At 41.7% G+C, this 22,206-nt stretch overlaps 1 protein-coding gene and 1 pseudogene across 2 annotated transcripts in view; one reads left to right on the top strand and one right to left on the bottom strand.

The window, feature by feature from the left end:
• The window catches only part of THSD4 (thrombospondin type 1 domain containing 4), a 640,675-nt gene that overhangs the window by 246,941 nt on the left and 371,528 nt on the right, over positions 1-22,206 (bottom strand). The gene's annotated exons all lie outside the window — the stretch shown is intronic.
• Positions 11,573-12,343, top strand: LOC128587690 (E3 ubiquitin-protein ligase RNF13-like; annotated as a pseudogene).

Here is a 22,206-nt window from a genome sequence, read left to right as displayed (position 1 = left end):
TTCGGCACTGTGTCAGCTGCTGGAAGCCCCTGGATGGTCGTGACCCAGTCCCAGCCCTGGAGGGCTCCAGGTCTACAGAGAATGTGAAGGGAAGTGAGTCTGTAGGATCAGACCTCCTCACCAGCTTTCACCAAGGACCCTGAGTTTCTACTTATGAGATTGGGGAGGTTTTTCTGCATCTCATAAATTGCAATAGATTCTGATTTTTCAGCATGATTCAGGACACAAACTTCTGTATCTGCATCCTGATTTTTCATAATTAAAATGTTCTAGGTGGGTGTGGTGGCTCATGCCTGTCATCCTTGTACTTTGGGAGGCCAAGGCAGGAGGATAGCTTGAGCCCAGGAGTTTAAGACCAGTCTGAGCAGAAAATAAGACCCTGTCTCTACACAAAATAGAAAACTTAGTCAGATTAGGTGGTACACACCTATAGTCCCAGCTGCGGGTTGGGGCAGGAGGACAGCCTGAGCCAAGGAATTTGAGGCTGCAGTGAGCTATGATGACACCGAGGCACTCTAGCCTAGGCAACAGAATGAGATTCTATCTCAAAAAAAAAGTTCTGTCCATGGACTGTGAGGAAAGCAGTCAGTTATTTTCAGCTATCTCTAACTCATTACTTGAGGAAACATCCCTCTAAAAACCTTTGCGTGAAGTTCTTTCTGCTTTATAAATCTGTGAAGGCAGTTCTCAACCCCATAGTTTGAATACGCTCATCGACGTGCGTCTGTCAGCCGTCTCCCAATGGCTCTCTGCCCAGGTCTGATTCTGCATCCTCCACTGCCTTCTACATATGACCACTTGCAAATATTATTAACATTTCCAATCCAAAATATCTATAATCGAACCCGCAGTCTGGTGCTTGTGAGTGTCAGTTGTAACATTAGGCTGCTTGAGGTCAAATCCCCATTGTGCCACATCCTCGCCCTGCGTGCCTGGCCAAGTAATTTGATCTGTCTGTGCCTCAAATTAGATGACTGCAAACACCTAAGCCTATCAGATGATGGAGAACACTTCAGCCTTCGGTGGGAAGTTCAATGGGACGTCCTATGGAAGGCCCTTAGCATGGTCCCCGTGCACAGTGAATGCTCTGTGAACGGTGGCTATCTTTAGTATTCATCCCCAGTTGTTGCATTTCTGTAATGGCTGCCAACCATCTTTCTTCTCATTGAGGGAGGGAGTGCTAAACCTTGGAGAGTTCAGAGTTGCTACGGCCAAGGTGGGTGGCTGCTGCTCTTGGTTCACCTCTCTGGGTGCATAAAGAAGGGAGGGGGGACGGGAACGGAGCGAGAAGCAGGCAGTTCTTTGAAGGTTAAAGCAAAAGGGCTCTTAGCTCCTCTCCATCCTCCTCCTGTGGTCCTGCAGATGCTGCAGGTGGTTTAGAGCAGTTTCCCCCAGGTCCCAGCCTTCCCTCAGTTTAGCTTCCCTCGCAAGGCAGCGTGAGTCAGCTGTGTAGTGGATCACAGTTGGCACACTGGATGAAATGCATTTGTCACGCCTGGTCTAAGGTGACAGCTTCTGCTGTTAAGAAGGTACCAGAGAAAGAAGAAACAGAACCACAGGACAGGTACACAGACAATTGAAGTCACCGTACACGTCTACAAATGACTCTGCCAACTGCCACTCACTGGTCCCAGTCCCTGCAGCTGTCCTTGTGGCTTGCAGGGGACTTGACAAAGTGGGCCCTGAACGGTCCACCTGATTTAGTTTTTCTCACGCCATCTTTCTGATCCTTACTTATATTTTCTTTTCTCAGAAAAATAGGGAGCTATAGATAGGTGCAGACCATTTGCTCTTTAAGATAATCTAGATAAAACAGGTTCATGATCAAAGAAGTCTGGGAAAGGATGCCCCCCAAAAGCCTTTACTTACAATATACACGAGGATGCCAAGGCTTTGAGAAGTCCTGCAGGGGAGAAGCCGGGCCAACCCTATTTAATCCAGTGTTCCCCTCATGTGTGTGTCATCAGAACCATTTTCGCCTCACGTAACATGTATTGATATCCCAAGATCCAGCATCCTTATAGCACATATTTTTCAGAAACACATCACTATACAGCACATATTTTTGTGATCCACCATGAAGTAACAATAATAAAATTTGAAAAGGCAAATAAGGTATTCATCTAAACTGCAGAATTTTATTTCAGATAGAAGAAAATGTCTGAAGTAGAAATTAGAAGTTCCCGGCTGTGTCATTTTCTAGCTGTAGTCTCTCTGGGTTCTATCGCCCCATGTTAAGAGTAGGCAGGCCTCTACGATCTGCAAAGCCCAAGTCCACTTCAGCTGTAAGAGCAGATTATTGTAACAATGTGCCAACGATGAGCATTTTATTGAATGTGTTCATGACATTGAGCCCCTAACATTCAAGGAATTTTTTACACAAAAGGATACAGACTGGCTCTATTTGTAATCATTTATTTAAAGAATGAGTTCTTAATAACAAGGATCTCATTTTTTTTTTTTAAATAGATTGAACATGTCTTACTCTGTCTCCTGGGCTACATATTATAGTGGTATCATCATAGCTCACAGCAATCTCAAACTCATGGCCTCAAGCGAAGGGATTTCATCTTAAGTCACTCTGGTGTTTGGAGTCTGGAACATAGCAGGCACTCAATACACATTCATAAGACGAATGAATAAATGTCTATTCTCCATGGCATTTTTCTCCAAGAAGCTAAAAGGAATGTTTACTGACAGCAAAATCTGATCCACTAGATGAGACAAAAACAACAACAACAAAAAAAAAACCCAAAACAAAAAACCAAAACCAAACTGATCTACAGGTTAATGAACTCTTTCAGAGCACAAAGGAGAGACTGAGAGCAACCCAAGAAGCCACCATATGCTTTCTCATGACCATTTGGTGGGGAAATTCATCGCCCCTCCATAGTGGGTCAGTTGTTTTGGAAGTCTAGGTAAGAAATGTGATTAAAAAGTGACTGACTTTGCCAAGATTACAGAGCCTAAGAAAACTGAGATCTCATCATCCACCCATGTTTTTGGAGAGAAACAGATGAATGTCAAAGAAAATATATTTTTTTAAATTGATGAAATGAATTCAATTAAATAGGATGCCAAAAGAATCTTATTTCATTTATTTAAACTATTTTTTATTAAAAAAAACCCTGCATATTTGTTTTCTTTTAAAATAATGGAAAACTAAAATACCCTGCCAAAAATTATCCATAATCCCATTATTTTCTTGTTTGGAGGATGAATGGGGGTGGAGACACAGTTTTTTAGGTGTTCATTAAGTGGAATTAAAGGGGGAGAAAGTATTATTTTAGATGTATCACTTTTAGACTAAGCAGTGGGAGACAAGCAATTTCTTTCTCTCTATTCACACCAATTTCCCCTGACTCATGCTAGAATTCCCCCAAGTCCACGACTTTGTGGTCCCTCCCTGGCTGTGATAGGGGTCTACTGAATTGTCTAAATTAATATGGTTATGGGAGGGAGCCCTTGGCTGCTCACTCTCAAGGTTTCTCTTCCAATTCTGTGTTGCTAAAATCACTCATTCTTTTTGGGTTTACAAAGCCTTCTTGGGAATCACTCTCCCAACCAGGATCCATAAGTTCTCCTCTTGTAGCAGAGTGAGTGAGGCTACAACCTCTGGTGTGAGCTTGTCAGGGTTCAAATCTCCAGTCCATCACTTACTGTATATAACTTTGGGCAAATTATGTAACCTGTCTATTGCTCAGCTGGTCCGTCAGGAAAAGGCAGCAAGAACAGTAGCTACACATTATCATAAGATTGTTGTGTTTATTGAAGGAAAATTACATGTGCTCAGCATGCAACCTGATATATTACAAGTGCTTAATTAATGTCATCTATTATTATTATCTCCAAATGATAGTCACAGTAGAACATCCCAGAAATGTGTAAACATGAGTATTCTCTCAACCCAAGGGCAGCAGGATAAAAGGAATCAAGATATTGCCTTGTTCAGATGAAGTTGTTGTTGTCCCACCAGCTGCCTAAGAGCAATCCCAGAGAGGAGGCCCTGAGCCTCACTTTATGGGAAGCTGCAGAAAAAGAGCAGTCAGTCGGGCTCCAAGTATCCTGTCTGCACTGATCAGGAAGCTTCCTCTACTGTCATTCAGGGCGAATGGCATCATGGAGCAAACTTGTTTACCTTCGTCACAGCCTCCCAGGTCGGGTTTGCCTTCCCGTCACACCCCCAGGCCAGTCCACTCCTCCCTTAGTCACAGCCCCCTCCCACCCTCTCCAACATCCCCAAACCTTTCCTCGCTGACTCCTGAAATGCACAATCTGTCTTTCCAGCCATGCAGTTTAATGGATGCCAATTCCTTAACTCGGCATCAGTTTCCCATGTAAAATGGAGCTAATGATAGTCCTCTCAGTAATCCTAAACTGTAGATACTAACTAGTTACTGCATGAGAAATGCTTAAATGACTGCTAGACAGACAGTATGTGTTCAGTAAAAACTAGCCATCATTGCTAGAATTTGCTGCTGCCGCTGCTGCAGCAAACTCCCCTGTGGCCACATCTCTGGTTCTAAGTGTCCCCTCCCATTTTTCCCACTAACTGGACCTGCTGGTCCCCGAGGTCCCTCCCCATATCTCAGGGCCTGGAATTAGATAGCCTTTCTTGCCTTTTCTCCCTCTTTGTCATTTCCAAAGCAATATTTTCCTTCTTCAAAGACCTCTAGCTCTTCTGAAGTTCATGTTCTTTTAACCATTTCCTCCACTTTCCATGCTGCTATTGTACACTCTATTCCCCACACAGAAACAAGAATGATTTTTTTTTTTGGAGACAGGGTCTCATTCTTTCACCCAGGAAGGAGAACAGTGGCATTATCATAGCTCACAGCAACTTCAAACTCTTGTGCTCAAGTGATCCTCCTGCCTCAACCTCCCAAGTAGTTGGACCATAGGTGTACACCACCACGCCCAGATAATTGTTTTTATTTTTTTGTAGAGACAGGGTCTTGCTATGTTGTTCAGGTTGGCCTCAAACTCCTGGCCTCAAGCAATCCTTTCTCTCCAGCCTCCCAGAGTGCTAGGATTATAGATATGAACTACTATGCCTGGCCAATCTTTCAAAAACGTAATTCAGATCATATGCCCTTCTATGGTGTCCTGTTACACTTAGAAAAAAATTCAAAGCCTGTCTGCATCTCTGAGATTTTATCCTATCACTCACTCCCACTGGCTACATAGCAAAATTGGCTTTCTAGCTATTCCTGAAAGACTTGGTGCTCGCTCTTACCCCAGGGCCTTTGTACTTACTGTTTCTACCATCAGCAGCACCTGGATTCTGGATCCTTGGCACCATGCAAATTTGAGTTCAAAAGTCATTTCCTCATAAAAATCCTTCCAAGAGCCCTCAACATAAGGCACCTTTTCATCATTATTACTTTGGGCCATTCCTTGTTCTAATGGCATTTCCAAGATCTGAAATTACCTAGTTTTCTTAAAAGCTTCCTATTTTTGTCTTTCTGTTCTAGGATATAAGATTTCTAGTCTCACCTTTATTGTTTATTAGAATCCTTCAAGCCTAGGTGAGTGTCTGGCCCCCAGTAACCACCAATCAATATTTATTGAATAAACAAACACAGAACATTGGGGTCCAAAGACCACAAAGCTCTAGCATTGCACAGAGCTGGGTTTGAATCTGAGCCCTGCCATTTGCTGGCTGTGGGGTAAGTCATCTGACTTTCTGAGACTCAAATTCCTCCAATTAAAATATGGGACAGGGAAAGTCACGCTGTTGAGGATGTGGTTAGGATTAATGGGTCCCGGTTGATAGCACCTAACACACTGCTCAGCAGAGTCCAAGCATTCAGTGGATAGATGTTACAGTTATTATTACCCAGAGAACAACATGAACCTTGAACTTCTCTAAGATTGATGTCACTTAAACTTGAATCTGTTTCTTTTTCAGAGGATAGGGCATTACAGAACCTAGCCAAAAGGATGTCTCCCTCACTCCCACCCAGGTAGGCGCTTTCTTTTTTGGAAAAATGCCTCTCTTTGTCTGAGAAAGAAGGCAGATCATCACACCACCTTCCTGAGAATAATCAATCCCATATTTAAGGGTTTACAGCCAACAGATGAAAGACCCCAAGGTATCATAACTTCTTGTATAAATTAGCAAGAGGAACTGGATTTTCCATAGCCCAAATGAGTGCACTTAGAATGGGGGCCGGAGGGGACTGTGTTTTCCCACAGGAACAAGGGGAACTTCAATTTGTACTTCCAAGGAAGGGTGTATTTTGTGCAATCAAACAATGCATATTTGTTCCCCAGAGCATCCTGCACTTCTATGGGCTCTTGGACCCACTCCTATTTTCTCTTCTTTCTGGATAATTAAAAAAAGAAGGCAGTCTGGTCAGTTCTTCTCCTTGACATTCATGGCCAACAGATGAGGCACACCTATGTCTATACATACTTCCTCCCTCTGGGGACCTCCAGTAGCTTTACAGCCCTGGCATGAGTATTGTTTTTAAATATGTACAAGTAGCACCAAGCCTTTGAGGCAATTCCTGGTTTTTAGCCTGCTCAGGCAAAGTAACCAACGCTGCAAAGGGAAGTTTGGTCTTCTTATAAGAGCCTGAGGAGAGCAGGGTCAAACACTCTCTTATTCTTTCAAGGAGATTTCGGATGAGGAGTGGAAAAAGCACATATTAATAGTTTGGTATGGTGACATCAGAGAGGGGAAGCAAGGGTTTCAGCCAGAGATGGCTCAATTTTAGGTGGCATCGCGCACTGAGATGCTGGCAGGACTTATGGGCAGAGATGTCCAGTGTAGAGTTGACCTCATCTCAGTGGAGCTCTGCTAGGACGTATCCCTCACTCCTGTTACACCTGAGAATGTCTTTTGGCCTGAAATGATTACAGTGGAAGAAGACCTTGCAAAACAAAATCCAAACAGGTTCAGATTTTAAAGAAGGGAGATTTTTGTTTGGAAAGGTAAAATGATCACAGACCAAAGGGAAAGAAAGGATTGAGGGCAAGAAGGGAAGTGAGGTTAGGAGACACAGGTGAAGCAAGAGGAAGGAGAGTGAAAGGAAAACAGAGAGATGTTTGCTGAAAAGAGAGAGAGGGACAGGGAGAGGGGGAGGGGAGAACTGGAGTGGTGGGGATGGAGGAAAAGAGAGCCCTGGAGAGTGCGAAGGTTTAAAGCACGTGGAAGTGAGTCCATACTCAAGTTCAAATGCTTCTGCTTGCCTTGCTGCTCCCTGGAGAAACTGATTATCTGACATTTTTTGCTAGCACTTGCCAAATTAATTCACAGTTCTTTCGATGATCTTATCTATTCGTCCAGCTTAGACTAATGAAAGCAGTCAGGTGTCTTCTGCTTTAAGGGCTCTGGGAAAACCTTAGACCTTGCTGTCCAGTAGCATCTTCAGTCACTACTGACCATTCTCTATCTGCACGGTCCAATATGGTACCCAGCAGCCACAGAGGTTATTACACACTTATAATGTTCCTAATTCGGCTAAGAGACTTTTACATTTCATTTTAATTAATTTCTCACAGTACCAAAGAGGGCAGAAGTGAGATATACATCACCTACTATAATAATAAATACACACAAAATTGAATAGCTCTGTCACATTACACATTAGAAAATGAGAGCTTAGAACAAGAAAAAATGAAATAGGACACTTATTTGAAAGCAAATATTCTGTAATTATAGTAAAAGTAGTACACAGATAGGGCATAAATTATAAAGACAGTTTGCAAATGACTCAAGTCTGAGAAAAACGAGACTAGATGTTGTCTTCCACATGCATTGTACTGAAGACTGGCAGATGACTTTAATTTCTTACTATGAACTCAAAGAGTAAAAAAGGAGTCATTTTTAACTGTCATACAAGGGTGAGATGGACAAGAAGGGAGGCATGACACCGTAAAAGTCTGCAAAAGAAGCAGATACTGCAAAAATCTGCCAAAGAAACAGACAATTATGGTATTTCCAAGCCAGTCTCTGAGGTTGCTGCAGATGTGACTGGGCCACTCCCCAGGAATGCTCCAGCTCTTGAATTTGCTTACCGGGTGAATTGGGACAAAATGGTAATGATGATGTCCCAGGGATATTGTTTGGACTAAATAAGGTATGTCAATGTAGGTGGCACGCTGGAGAGCCACCCAGTACAAACGTTCTATTCTGTGGTCTCCTCACTTTCCTTCACTTTCTCTCCTCTTCCAGGGCACTGCCCCATTTCCGTAGACTGCAGATACTTACTAAGGAACAGTAACTATTGCTGAGGTCTTAGCTGCCCTGTTTCCTGTGGTGTGTTGACCAGAGCATTTCCTCTGGGTCCAAACATCCGTCCCTGGACCTGGATAAAGTCTCCATTAAAATCTAGGCCTCCAGCTATAGGTTTGACTTGGGATATTAATACAGAGTGCACATCCTCTTGCAAGGAGGGAGAAAAATCCCAGGTCATTACATCTGCTGATGCTCTGAAAAAGATGCCAGGATTTTGCCAGAGTGTGCTCTGAAAAATAGCCAAGGCACAAATTAACACCCACTTTCCGGCAATGGGAGCCATTCCTGAAAAAGCCACTTCCGCAAAACCCAAGGCAACCTGGAATAATCCGGGAGCCAAGACAATTTATTGCTTCACAGAGAACACAGAATTCTGATCCAGCAGCAAAGTAGCTGCTGGGGTTTTTCCTTTCCCACACACGCTGCATTTCAAAGACTTGACACTCTAAATTTACAAGCCCAGCCTTTGAGAGGAATGCTTTCAATAGTAAAGATTTATAGAATGTCATAGCTAAAGACAATGTAGCGACCGGGTTCTCCTCAACCCCTTCATTTTACTACTGGGGACACTGAGACCCAGGCAGGGTAAGTCAGCAACTTGCCCGTGACCACACAGCTACAGACAGTGACACAACTGGCCTCAAAGCCAAGGTATTCTGACCCCAGGGTCACTTCTCTTTCCAGCTCCCCCAATTTTTCTACCACATTCAAACATTAACCATGTTCTCAAATTAACATTTTGAAAGAAATGTTTTGGCCGGGCGTGGTGACTCACGCCTGTAGTCCCAGCGCTGTGGAAGGCCGAGGCGGGTGGATTGCCTGAGCTCAGAGGTTCGAGACCAGTAGGACCAGCAGTGAGCCAGAGTAAGACCCCGTCTCTACTAACAACATTAAAAACAGCCAGCACCACAGGAGAAAGAAGAAAATCAACAAAAAAGGAGTACTTCAAACAAAGAAGAATGAACAAGCACACTGAAATTAAAAAAAAAAAAAAGAAATGTTTTTCATTTCAAACTAACAGAATCCAAAAGGGGATCCAGGGATTTCCTGGGAGATAGAGCTAGATAACTTCAAAGGTTAATTTCAACCCTGCTACACGATGTTTCTATGAAAAGAGACAGTTCTTATCATAGGATCCAAAGTACTGCTATCGCTTGTCATAGGAACCAAATCATCACCCATGTGTTAAGTTGAAACGCGATAATACATCATTTGCTGCTGGTTAGAATGTAAATGGCTGAAACAATTTTTAAAAGAAAAATTGATAATACACATTAAAGGTCTTAAAGACGTCCAAACCATTTGACTCAAGATTTTTCACTCTCAGAGCATTCCTCAAGGAAATACTGAATGAGCAGTAAGCAACGATGCATGTTCAAGATGCTCTCCTATACCATGGTAATGGGTAATAACAAAAACTGGAAACAAATATGCAACAGGAGACTTTTTTTTTTTGAGACCGAATCTCACTTTATCCCCCCCTGGGTGGAGTGCTGTGACAACATCACAGCTCACAGCAACCTCAGTTTCTTGGGCTCAAGTGATCCTCTTGCCTCAGCCTCCCGAGTAGCTGGGACTACAGGCAGCCACCACCACGCCCAGCTAGTTTTTCTATTTTTCTGTTTTTAGTTTTTATTTTTAACCATAAACTTTTGAATTTTTTAACTTTTAACTTTTTGACTCTTGTACTTAGCTTAAAACACAAATACGTTGTACAATTATATAAAAAAATTTTTTCTTGATATCCTTATTCTATGAGCTTTTTCTATCTTTAAAATTTTGTTATTTTTATTTTATTAAAATTTTTAAATTTTTTATTAAATCATAACTATGTACAATTATGGTGAACAATGTGCTGATTTGATATACAATGCACTCTTTTTCTAGGATGAGTTCTCTAACTTAACTGTCAGACCTCACATGTCGACAATTCTGAAGGCCATTCGAGAAAAAGAGTTCCAAATTGCTCTGATGAGTGGACTCAGCACTGTCATCAGTGCACAGCTTCCCAAAGGGGGTACTTCAAAGCTGACTGTAGTAATATTCAGCAAAGAGGTCTGTAGCACTTTTTCTAGGATGAGTATGTGAACTTAACTGTCTGACCCCATATTATAAAACAGCATATAAAGTATGATCCCATTTTTGCTAAAATACAACACTATTTTCTGCTGAAAGACAATAAAGAAGAAGAGAGATTATCTCTGAGTAACAGGACCATAGGGAGCTTTAAAATTTTCTTCTTTCATATATATTTTCTTTTCTGCTGGATATATCTTGAATGGATATATATCGAATATGTAGTAAAGATTTTTTAAACATTTCCTATGAATGATACAAGTTTATTACTTACTACCCAAGGTGGATACCAGCAGAAGAATAACCTCGATACCCTCTCTACAGGCAGACTCCACTCAGAAAATGATGCTTATTCTACTACAACCTCTGCCAAGCCCTCCTAATTACTCCCGCAGGGGGCCGCGATGGAGCTGGCTCTTTCCACCACAGGTGCCATTACAAGCCTCATGCCCAGGACAGAAATGTGACCTCAGTAGTGACTGCCCTTCCCTCCTCCTGGGAGCTGCCCTCCTTCTGCTCCTTGACTCTTCCTCTCCTTCTGCGCTGAGCGGTGTGATGGAGCCACAGGAACCTCACTCTGACCCCATCTAGGCTGAGATCAAGCATCGCTCGGCTGTTTATTTGCTGCCATTATCCTCCCCTTTGTCAACTGGAGTTTCTTCTTTGTAAGGATATAATTTACATGTGACAAAATACACAACTCTTAAGTGTACAGTCCATTCTGTTTTGACAAACATTTACCAATATTACATATGCTCATGTATCCACCACCTTAATCAAACTATGGAACCGAGGGGGTCAGTGCAGATACTCGGTCATGAAGTCAGAGTAGGGACTTCTCCCACAGCCGCGGCCAGTGAACCTGTTTGTGTTCTGGGGGTGGGCCTCCAGGTGGCTTCACACTGAGATGCTGCCGTCCCTAGGGATGCTTGAGCTGTCGACCACACGAGTCTATACCATCTCCGCTGTTCAGCTTTTTGTGCTCTAAACCTACTGCCAGGAGAAGCAGACATTTTAGCATTTAATTTTGATCACCTTCTAGTAAGATTTGGTCATAGACTTCCAGCTGAAGGTTTAAAGGGTTTTTTGATAAATTCAAACCAGAAAATGCTTGTGAAGCTATAGTGCCTCCACCATTAAAACACAATTCATCTGGTGCTTTTGTCATGTTCATTAGAAGACTTGATCGTCATTTTGGCATAAAGGTACCAAATGCATGGAGACCAGGGTGCAAAGCAGCCAGAGTTCGCAATGTTGACTCCGATGACTTCATTAGCATGGGATCCAACATCAGTAAGTACAGTTAATTATGCAAGATTTTCATTCCATCTGTCTTTACGGGTGAATCATCAGCTAATTCTTTGAAAGATGAATTCACATATGAAAAAAGGGGTCATGTTATCTTAGTTCCAGAATGTAGTCTCCCCCTGGCATATGACCAGATCCCCCCTCCTTATCGTCGTGGGCATCTATCTCACCTTGACAGTTATTTTTATGATCACAGAATTTGTCCAGGACAGATATAGGGCTAGAAGAACAGACTCTGTAAAGATCAAATTAAGAAACTGCCCGTACAAAAATTTAAAAAGGGAGACGAGCGTAATGTATTAGCCATTTGTTTGGATGAATATGAAGATGGAGAAACTCAGAACCCTTCCCTGTTCTAGGCCTATCACCGTGAATGTGTAGACCCTTGACTACAACCAAAAAACCTGTGCAGAATCACAAGCACAAAGTTGTTCTTTCTCAAGGCAATTCAGACTCTGACATAGACAGTAGTCAAGAAGAAAAGGCAATGTCAGAGCACACCCCTTCACTTCAGTTTTTGTCAGTGCCCAGTCATCAGGGACTCTGCCAGAATCTCACTTGCATCAGAACAAGACAGAATCTTCAGACTGTGAGGAAGATGACAATGAAGAGACCGACGGTAGTGACGCAGAACATGAAGTTAACGAACTCAGTGTCGTGGTCCGACTGCAGCCTGACAGTGAACAGGAGGGCATCACAGAATATACCGTTTGACCTGTAGAGTGTGGTTGGTAGACTTCCCTTTCAAACACTTAGAAATATACTGTAATTTGAATTTATTTTGCTCCCTTCAGAGATTTTTGTAGAAATAACTTATTTTTTAGTATTCTGCAGGTTAAACAGATTATGACAACAGGCTTTTTGATCCAGTATTTGTCTGCAGGAGTGCACGTCATTTCACTAATGAGAGACTGGTGCTGTAACACAAGCATCAAATCAATTCTCTTGGAATGAAATACAACCAAAATAGTTTTTTTTTTTTTTTAATCTTCAATGTAGCTCACAATTAAGACCTAGATCACAAAATGCAAATGTTTTGTGTTCACACACCAGGTCAGTGCTATGGCATGAGTTAAGCCAACTTTCGCCTCCATAAAGTTACCCAGAGTTGTGGAGCTGGAATATATTTGTTCTGGTATTTCCCCAAATTGCCGTCATTAGTAAGAGGCAATAAGGTAATTTAGCATTTTTCCTCTTATCAGCCCAAAGAAACTGAAAGCTGTATTTTTCCTTCCCATTCCTGAGTAGTATTATCCCGATAGAAGTTCTGTACTAATCAGGATTTTGAAAGTTGTTTTTTTTTTAAGGTTTTTAATATGATAAGTGTTCTGTATGAATTTGATTCAGCAGCTTAAATAAGGGTTCTGGACTTACTGAATAATGAATAAACCTTAAGGGTTTTGTGTTGTCATGATTAAAGGAAAAAGAAAAAACGTTGCATAAAGATACTGACCTTCAGCAACTGTTACTACTCAGATCATATACCTCTTAATACACAGCAACTTGTGCTAATCAGCCCTGCCGAACTATGTACAGAGGAGATCGTTTATGTATTGAATTTGAAAGTAAGTACTTATGTCTAACAGAACTAATGATGTGTTGAAACAATGTATTATGAAAAGTTGTATTATATATCCTTGTAACTATGTAGAAAATAGATACTAATGTATAATCAAAATGCTAAGAATTTTATATGGCTTTGTATGAGGGCAGTTTGAATGGTAACAAACATATTTTCCACTTAAAAAATATATAGAACATTCCCATCACCCCCAGAAAGTTGCCTTCTGCCCGTTTCAAGTCAATTTCCCTAAACTGAGCATCTACTTTCTGGTTTCCACCACCATGTCTTAGCTCCACCTGTCCTGCAACTGGATATAAATAGGCTACTGCAACACTTGTGTTTCTGGTTTCCTTCGATCAACATGTTTTTGAGATTCATTCATGTTGTGAGCACCAAGACTATGTTCTTTCTTGCTGTTGAGTTTATGAGTTTATCTATTTTATGTATAAGCCGTAATTGTTTATCCATTCACCTATTGACAGAGTTTTGAAATGTTCACAGTTCTGAGCCATTATGAATAAAGCTACGATAGGCATTCATGTTCAAGTCCTCTGTGTGTGTGTGTGTATTTATTTTGATTTTGCTTCAGTAAACACTGAATGGAATGGAATTGCTGGGTCAGTTCTTCAAAGTAGTCCTGCCATTTTGCATGCCCACCAGTAATGTATGAGGATTTTAGCCTGTCATCTTCACCGACACTTGGTATTACCACTTTTGCAAGGAGGTTTAACTTGCATGTCCCAGATGATTTTTGAGGTTAACCATCTTCACAGCAATCTTGGCCATTCATTTATCTTCTTTGGCTAAGGGTCGATTTAAACCTTTTGCCCATTTTATTGTGTTGTTAGTCTTATTATTATGATTATGAGATCTTTATATATTCTGAATATAAGAGCTTTGTCATGTAAATTGGCTTTAAAGATACTATCCTATCTACCTTAAACAAGGTGAAGAAAGAATTAGATAAAGCAAAGACTCAGGATATGATTTCTATCATGGAGCCCTAGGCGCTGCCTGGAATAGCCTTTTTTTTTGATAGAAATCATATCCTTCTATTCATAAGGAACAGTAAAATAGGCCCACTTATGTGTAGAGAAGACAATAAGGTTTGAGCTCTTGTCAAAGTGGTGTACAGGTCTGGTCTACCCTGTGTTTTTCTCAACATTATTTTTCAATCACCTTGTGTCATGATTATCGTTCTTGAGTCTTTGCTTAAATTTTGGATTAATATCTTCACTCTGATCTCTATTGCTTTTCTTATTCCTGAAATATTGGGTTTGGAATTCCCTGCAACTCAAATTGTGTGACTTGTTGCTTTTTGTAAACACTGTCCTAGTCCAGCTTTCTTTGTGTCAACCTTGCTGTGCCTCCTGGTCTTGTTTTTGCCCTCAGGATTAAGAACTGCTTCTACTCTGGGTGGTCTGTAAGGCTTCAGGCCCTTGGTACAGCCTTGGGTCCAGCCCATTTCTTTTATTCCCTTTATGTTCAGCCTTGCTCATTACCTACAAGACCTGGCTCCTCATTCCTTACCCTCACAATAATATTGTGGAGTATAAGGTAGATTCTGTTTTCCCAGATAAAATAATTAGCTCTGACTTTAGCATTTATGGTCTTGATGAAGTGACTTCTTTTTATCTTTCCCTGTCTTGTTTTTTGTTAATTTTAATAGTAAATGTTCCAACAGGAAAACATATTTATAATTTTCCCCATTAAATGGGGATCAATAGAATATAGTAACCAAGGGTCACGGGAGTTGACAATACAAAGTATTTTAACAAGTCACTGCAACTGAGAAGAATCTGGGCCTGTGTGATTGTGATGTTTGATTTCCTTCCTTCCTTCTCTCTCTCCCTCCCTCCCTCATTCCCTCCCTCCCTCCCTCCTTCCTTCCTTCCTTCCTCATTTATTGATCATTCACTAGAAGGGACATGTCCTTGGAACTGAAAATACAAGCAACTCAGCTGTAAAGCCTTATTCTGAGGTCTTCTCTGACTAATGAGCTTCGCCAACAGGTAGAGAATTTTCCTTCCATGGCTTAAGTTCTGTAACACAGGTATACGAGGTACATGAATCCAGAAGGAAAATGGAATATTCCTGGTGGCTATCAGGATGTTGACAGTGATACTGATATGTCACTGAAAAGGTAGTGTTTGAGGAAGTCGTGCGTTAAGAGATATGGAATGTGACAGAAAGACAAGAACAGGGAACAGTAAGAACAAACACATGTTTCTTCACACCCTTTACCTCCCAAGATGCTAGGGACAAGCTGGTTACAGAAATCCCAGCTGGGCAAGTCATGCTGGGACAGAGGACCTCCCACTGCTACGATCTGAGCTGAGTCCATGAGGAGGCCATTGGTTAACCAGCAGGCAGTAGATGGTCTGGATCCTAGAGCAGCCCCCACTGTTCCATCTTACTACTGGCCACTTTGATTGACTGACACCTGCCTCACACACTCAGCTCAGTCAAAACAAAGGCTGGGTGCTTTTTGCTTGCTGTTTTAATCCTCAAATTGACGACTAGCACTCTGTAGGCACTCCATGTTAGTTAAAGAGATGTGTGCATGAAACTCTGTCTGCAAGATGGTGGTGGGGGGAAGGCTGGTCCTGCAGGCCGATAGTTTGCCCCAGGTGGCATCGTGCTCTACATCTCAACTTCTACCTTTCACCGTTACCTTGGGTTAGTGTTTCTTGCTCTGCGTATTTGTAATTATTTAAACTACTATAATTTGAAGGTGATCTTAGAATATTTTGTGGCTGTTTAATAAAGAATATTAGAGGAAATTCTTTTGTAGTGAGAGATTTGAAAAAGCTTTCTTCCAGGACTGAGTCAGATTATTTTTATTGACAGAGGTCATTTTTAGGGGGAAGGAGCCCAATCTATGAATCTGACCTGGAGCAGTGTAAATATATTCAACACCATCTAATGGAGCACGAAAATGGGTAAGCCCTGTCTCCTTGGGGGTCACTTTGAAACCGTGGTGCCACGCGAAAGTCATGATAGAGTAACTGACTTCTGTAATTTCAGAAGAAACATCAAAAGTGGAACTTGCTTTTTTCTTGCAAAACTGCCCCAGGGCAAGTGTGCCTGTAGGATGGGCCTGAACAGAATGTGAATGGACAGGGGGTGAGGAGCAATCCAACTTCAGGGAACTGCAAATCCAGTCCACAGCGAAGTTCCCTTCATATATGCATGGCTGTAATCAAAAAGATAAGGATGTGGAGAAATTGAACCCTTACACGTTGCTGATAGCATTTAAATGGTGCACCTGCTATGGAAATTAGTCTGGCCATTTGAAAATGTTGCAGAGTTACCATGTACACTTGTATACAGATGCTTAATGTTTGTGTCACCCCAAAACTCATGTGTTGAAATCTAATCCCTAATGTGATGATATTAAAAGGTAGGGTCTTTGGGGGAAGTGATTAAGTCCTGAGGACAGAGCTCTCAGAAATGGGATTGGCACCCTTATAAAGGATGCCCGAGGGAGCCTGTTTGCCCCTTTCACCCCGTGAGGACGTAGCAAGGATGTGCCATCTATGAAGCAGAGAGTGAGCCCTCCCTTGACACTGAGTCTGCTGGCACTTGGATCCTGGACTTCCCAGCCTCCAGAACGGTGAGCAATAAATTTCTGCTGTTTATAGATTACCCAGTCTGTGGTGTTGTCAGTTATATCAGCCCAAATGGACTATATTGCCCAAAGTGAAAACAACCCAAATGACCATCACCTGGTGAATGGATAAATAAGTGTAGTATATCCATATAAGGAATCTCAGTTAGCCATAAAAAGTAGTGAGGTACTCACTGATTCAGGCTACACACAGATGAGCCTTGAAAACCCTATGCTAAGCAAGAGAAGCCCATCACAAAGACTATATCGCATGACTCCATTTACATAAAATCTCCAGAGTAGGCATATTTACAGGGATAGAAAGTAGATTAGTGATTGCCTAGTGCTGGGAGGCAGGGCTTTGGTGAAAAATGGGCAGTGACTGTTGGTGGGTGTAGGCGTTCTGTTTGGGGTAGTGAAAATGTTATAAAATTAATAGTGGGGAAGGTTTCAGAACTTGGCGAATATAGTAAAAAAAAAAACCCACTGAATTTTACACTCTCAATAAATGAACTGTTTGGTATGTGAATTATATCACAATAAAATTGTTATTAAAAAATAGCAACCATGGCTATTTGAACAGGGACAAAGTTCAACCAGAAAGGGAGGTCCACATACAGTTCCAGGACTTGTCCCTCCCCAGGCAAGGTGTGGTTCAAGGTAACACCAGAACCCTTCCTGGGTTGTAACTGTTGGTTTGCTCTGTGTGTGGGGAGGGTGCGTATCATCACGCTAACTCTTAGGAAACTGTCAGTCTATGTCATCCGGTAGAGTAGTCACTAGCCACGTGTGGCTATTTACATTTAAGTTATTAAAATTGGAATAAAATTTAAAATTCAGCTCCCCATTTGCACCAGCCACATTTCAAATGCTCAGTAGCCATATGTGGCTCCTGTAATCAACCATGCTGGCTAGACATATAATTCTTCCATTGCAGAAGGATCTTTTTTGTTTATTTCAGATTAATGTGAGCGTATAAATAACTAAGTTATAATGTTTGCATTTGTTGGGTAGGGTCCCTCTCGTAATTGTGTCCTGCACCCAAGAGGTGTGCTGTATACCCCCACGTTCTGCCCATTAGGTAGGAGCACACCCATCCCTCTCCTTTCCCCACTCTTCCTCATACCCTTTTCCTCCAACTTGAATTGAATTGAGTTTTCCTCTCATGTGAGTGTGCATTAGATCATCTACTGGCTTCAGATTAGTATTGAGTACATTGGATTCTTGCTTTTCCATTCTTGTGATACTTTACTAAGGAGAATGTATTTCAACTCTATCCAAGTAAATACAAAAGATCTAAAGTCTCCATCTTTTTATGGCTGAATAGTATTCCACGGTATACATATGCCACGGCTTGTTAATCCATTCCTGGGTTGATGGGCATTTAGGTTGTTTCCATGTCTTGGTGATTGTAAACTAAGCTGCGATGAACAATCTAGTGCAAATGTCCTTATGACAAAATGATTTTTTTTTCTTCTGGGTAGATGCCTCACATTGGGATTGTAGGATCAAATGGAAGGTCTAATTTGAGTTCTTTGAGGATTCTCCAAACTTCTTTCCAAAGAGGCTGTATTAGTTTGTAGTCCCACTGACGGTGTAGAAGTGTCCCCCTCTCTCCACAGCTGTGCCAGCATCTGCAGAAAGTTCTTCCCAGTGCTTCTCTAGATGGTTCACACGGCCGCTGCAGGCTCAATCATTTTCCTTCAGTCCTTTCTGCTACTTTTTAAGCCTAGAATTAAAAGAACTCTTTCAAGTATTGTTGCAGTTAAAAATCTGTGTTCTGACCAGGAAAAGAAGCAGGTCCCTCTAAACAACGGAGCTACAGCAAGGCCCATTCCTGCATGGGCGTGCCGCTCACACAGAGGCAGTGGCTCTGTCCTGCTGGGATAGTGGATGCTTTTTATTTCTCTAAAGAAAAAAAAAAAAAAGAAAGAAAGAAAAAGGGAAAAGAATTCTAGTATTGTTTTTATAATACTGGTGGAATAATAAACAATTGTTTAATGTTCTGAGCTGCAAGATTAAGCCCCTAGGGGAATAGGAGGGAAGATAAATCAATATTTACCAGTAGTCCTTATCCTACATTAAATATTAGCTTAAACTTAAAAACCCACGCTTTTGTTGAGGCCTCTCTTTAAGCCTACATTTCACTGGTCTTTTGCTCTTGTTGAGAAATAATCATTTCAGAAGCAGTGGGAAATATTTGAACCATGCCTATTATATATGTTTTACTGCTGTCTTTAATAGTTACTGTAAACGCAAGGGTCACAGGAAAACGCTGCCTGCCTGAAACGGTTCAACCTTTGCAACACAGCAACACATAAATCTCAGTGGAAGTCAACCAGTACTACTAATAAAGCTGTATGGTGAGAAAAATTAAGAGTAATTTGCTAGCATTTTTGAGAAAACCTGTAGGCTGAACTGGAGGTTTCATCTTTCTCAGATGTACACTAACTCTGAAATCCAGAAACCTTGGCGGTTGCTGTGAGGCCTGTATAGACATAATCAGAACCCTCACGCCGGGCATAGAAATTGCCATTTGTTCAGCTTGGGCGGCCACACCCCTGATTTCCTAGTTGGTGGGATAAAAACAAAGAAGAAGCCAGAAGAAGGTCTCTATGGGGAATATGGAGCCAAAAAAATAGGTCATTATAGAACATTGGCTAGATGGTCCAAACCTTGCATATTAAAACATTCATGTGCATTGCCCTCCCTGGGGTCTCCAATAAAGATCCTTTATAAACACCAACGGAATAAAATTCCCAACACCATCTCTGTGGGGGACGTGTATAAATACCAAGCTTTTCTTATCGATGCTAAAACTAAGCCCTGAGAGGCGAAATAACTTGCCTTAAACTGCAGTGCGCCAGGAGGAGCCAGGTGCGCTGGCATCTGAACCTGCTTTGTGAAACCTCATTATAATTGTAGGTAATATGACAAGAAATACAATCATGATACAAAGAATTTGGGAAGTTAAGTGGTTGTTTAATCAGAGTCACTTAAATGATTTATGGTTGGAAGGATCAAAGAATTAATGTTACAAAATTAAGCAAAAAGCCAAAACAAAAGCAGTGGGGGTGGTGGTGGTGAAATTCGGTTTTCCCACGTTTTAACTCTTGTGAAAATGAAGTCAACAAATGCTGAAGTATTTGCAGGGAAAGTAAATCTTACTTCTTTTTTGTGGGAGAAAGGGAAAAATGACAACAGAAATTTGTGCTGTTAAAAGTTAGTGAGAACATCCTGGCCTTTCAAAATTTCCTAATCCTCCCAGCTTTGTCTCCAACTTCAGCTGTGTCAGGGGAGAGAATCTTAACATTCCTCCTTTAGTTCTTTAAGCCTAAAGCTGAGAGAAAGAGGCTGATGGAGATGTCCCCAACCCCGGCCTCCCTCCAACACCAAATGCCCGTTAAGGTGCCCACTAAGACCAGCCTGGTTGTCAGTTCCCTGACCAGACCACCAAAAGCACAACTCTCTTCCTTCCTTCCTCCTTGTTCTCCCTGCTTCCCATTACGCAGCACCCTCTCCACTTGATCGGCCCCACTGAAGATTTTTTTAATCTTTATCCTCATTCAGACTCCTCCCCATGCTCCTTACAACATCAGTTGTTCACACCACCAGACACAAGCTTGCTCATCCGCCGGGATAAAAGCCTACCGTGTGGAAATATTTGTTAAACTCAAATAAAAATAAGAATTCTACTTCTTAGATGGCAATCTGGGGTAAACAATGAGACCTCTAATCATCCTTCACTACACAAAAGATTGGGCTTCCTCAGTTTCTATGCACAAGGATTATCCCCAGGGACAGGTGGTTGAGGGCCATAGAGAGAGAGCCTGGTCCTCAGCAGAGAATGAAGTGGGTTGCAGAGAAACCTTCCTCCTCTTTAGGTCCATCTCATGCTCAGTCTTGATCCAGGTAGCATCCGCATCTCCCCGCTGCCTGCTCACTTGAGAATGCAGGTCTCTCAGGAGATACCATCTCTGTTCAAGGCCTTCCCTGACCATGGTCATCTAAGACAGCCCGCCCGCACCATCTCTGTCTCTAGCCTCCTTCTCTTGGGTAACCTTTTTTCAGAGGAGCTATCATCACTGACATTCTGTGTTCATGGATTTAGGGATGTGTGTGTATGTGTGCATAAGAGAGAGAGAGTCAAGGTCTTACTCTGTTGCTCTGGCTGGAGTGCAGGGGTATCATAATAGCTCACTGCAACCTTGAAATCCTGGTCTTAGCAATCCTTCCTCAGTCCCTTGACTAGCTGGAACTACAGGTGCCCACCACCACACCTGGTAATTTATGTAGATATATATATATATGTATTATATATATATTTTTATATGTATGTGTGTATATATATATATATATATTTTTTTTTTTTTTGGTTTTTGGCCAGGGCTAGGTTTGAACCCGCCACCTCCGGCATATGGGACCGGCGCCCTACTCCTTGAGCCACAGGCGCTGCCCCTATATATATATATATATATTTTTTTTTTTGTAGAGAAGAGGTCTTGTTCCTCCTCAGGCTGGTCTCAACTCATCAGGCAATCCTCCCCCCTCAGACTCCCCACGTGCTAGGATTATAGACACGAGCCACTGTACCTGGTCATATACTTACTATCAATTTCCCCTCTAGAATATAAGCTCCTGGAGGGTGAGAACTTTTGCCTCATTCACTGCTATTTACTACCTCCAGTGCCTGGTACCGGTCTCTTTCCAGCAGGCCTCAAAATACTTAATGGAATAAATGGGTGAATAAACTGTCATTCACTGGTAAAGCATTTACCAAATACCAAATCATAATTATATCAACCAATTACCAAGCACTGACTGGATACACACTCCATACTGTGCACAGTACTTTGAGCAAGCTCACTGGGTGTTCTAAAAATGCAATGATTGTTGGATGGTGCCTGTGGCTCAAAGGAGTAGGGCACTAGCCCCATATGCTGGAGGTGGTGGGTTCAAACCCAGCCCTGGCCAAAAACTGCGAAAAAAAAAAATTGCAATGATTTTCTATCAATAAGCAACATTCGGTTTTTAATCAATATAAAGTCTCTTGCCCCAGTACAGCAGTGACACCCATCTCTAGTGTTACTTGTAACCTTCTCTTCACTCCAGCGTGGAAAGCGTACAACTTCTGCATACGGGTACAATTCTAATATGGGTATTAGAATAATTCTAACCGTATTCATTTCAATTTTAAGAATATCTATAATATTTATGTACTGGAGCCTTCTGGAGAAAAAATTCTTTTTTAAAGCCAATAAAACACCACAATAACCAGATTTAAATGTTTTCATTCATTCTAAATAAACCAGTTGTACGGCTTGGTAGATGAATCCTCCAAATAGGTAACAGATGGTCAACGTTTCTGGGGGAAGTTGCTTCACACTTAACATCTAACTAGGA

The sequence above is a fragment of the Nycticebus coucang genome, chromosome 6, assembly GCF_027406575.1.
Source record: "Nycticebus coucang isolate mNycCou1 chromosome 6, mNycCou1.pri, whole genome shotgun sequence".
Classification (NCBI taxonomy): domain Eukaryota; kingdom Metazoa; phylum Chordata; class Mammalia; order Primates; family Lorisidae; genus Nycticebus; species Nycticebus coucang.
The sequence above is the reverse complement of the archived record's forward strand: the minus strand, read 5'-3'. Positions and strand labels throughout refer to the sequence as shown.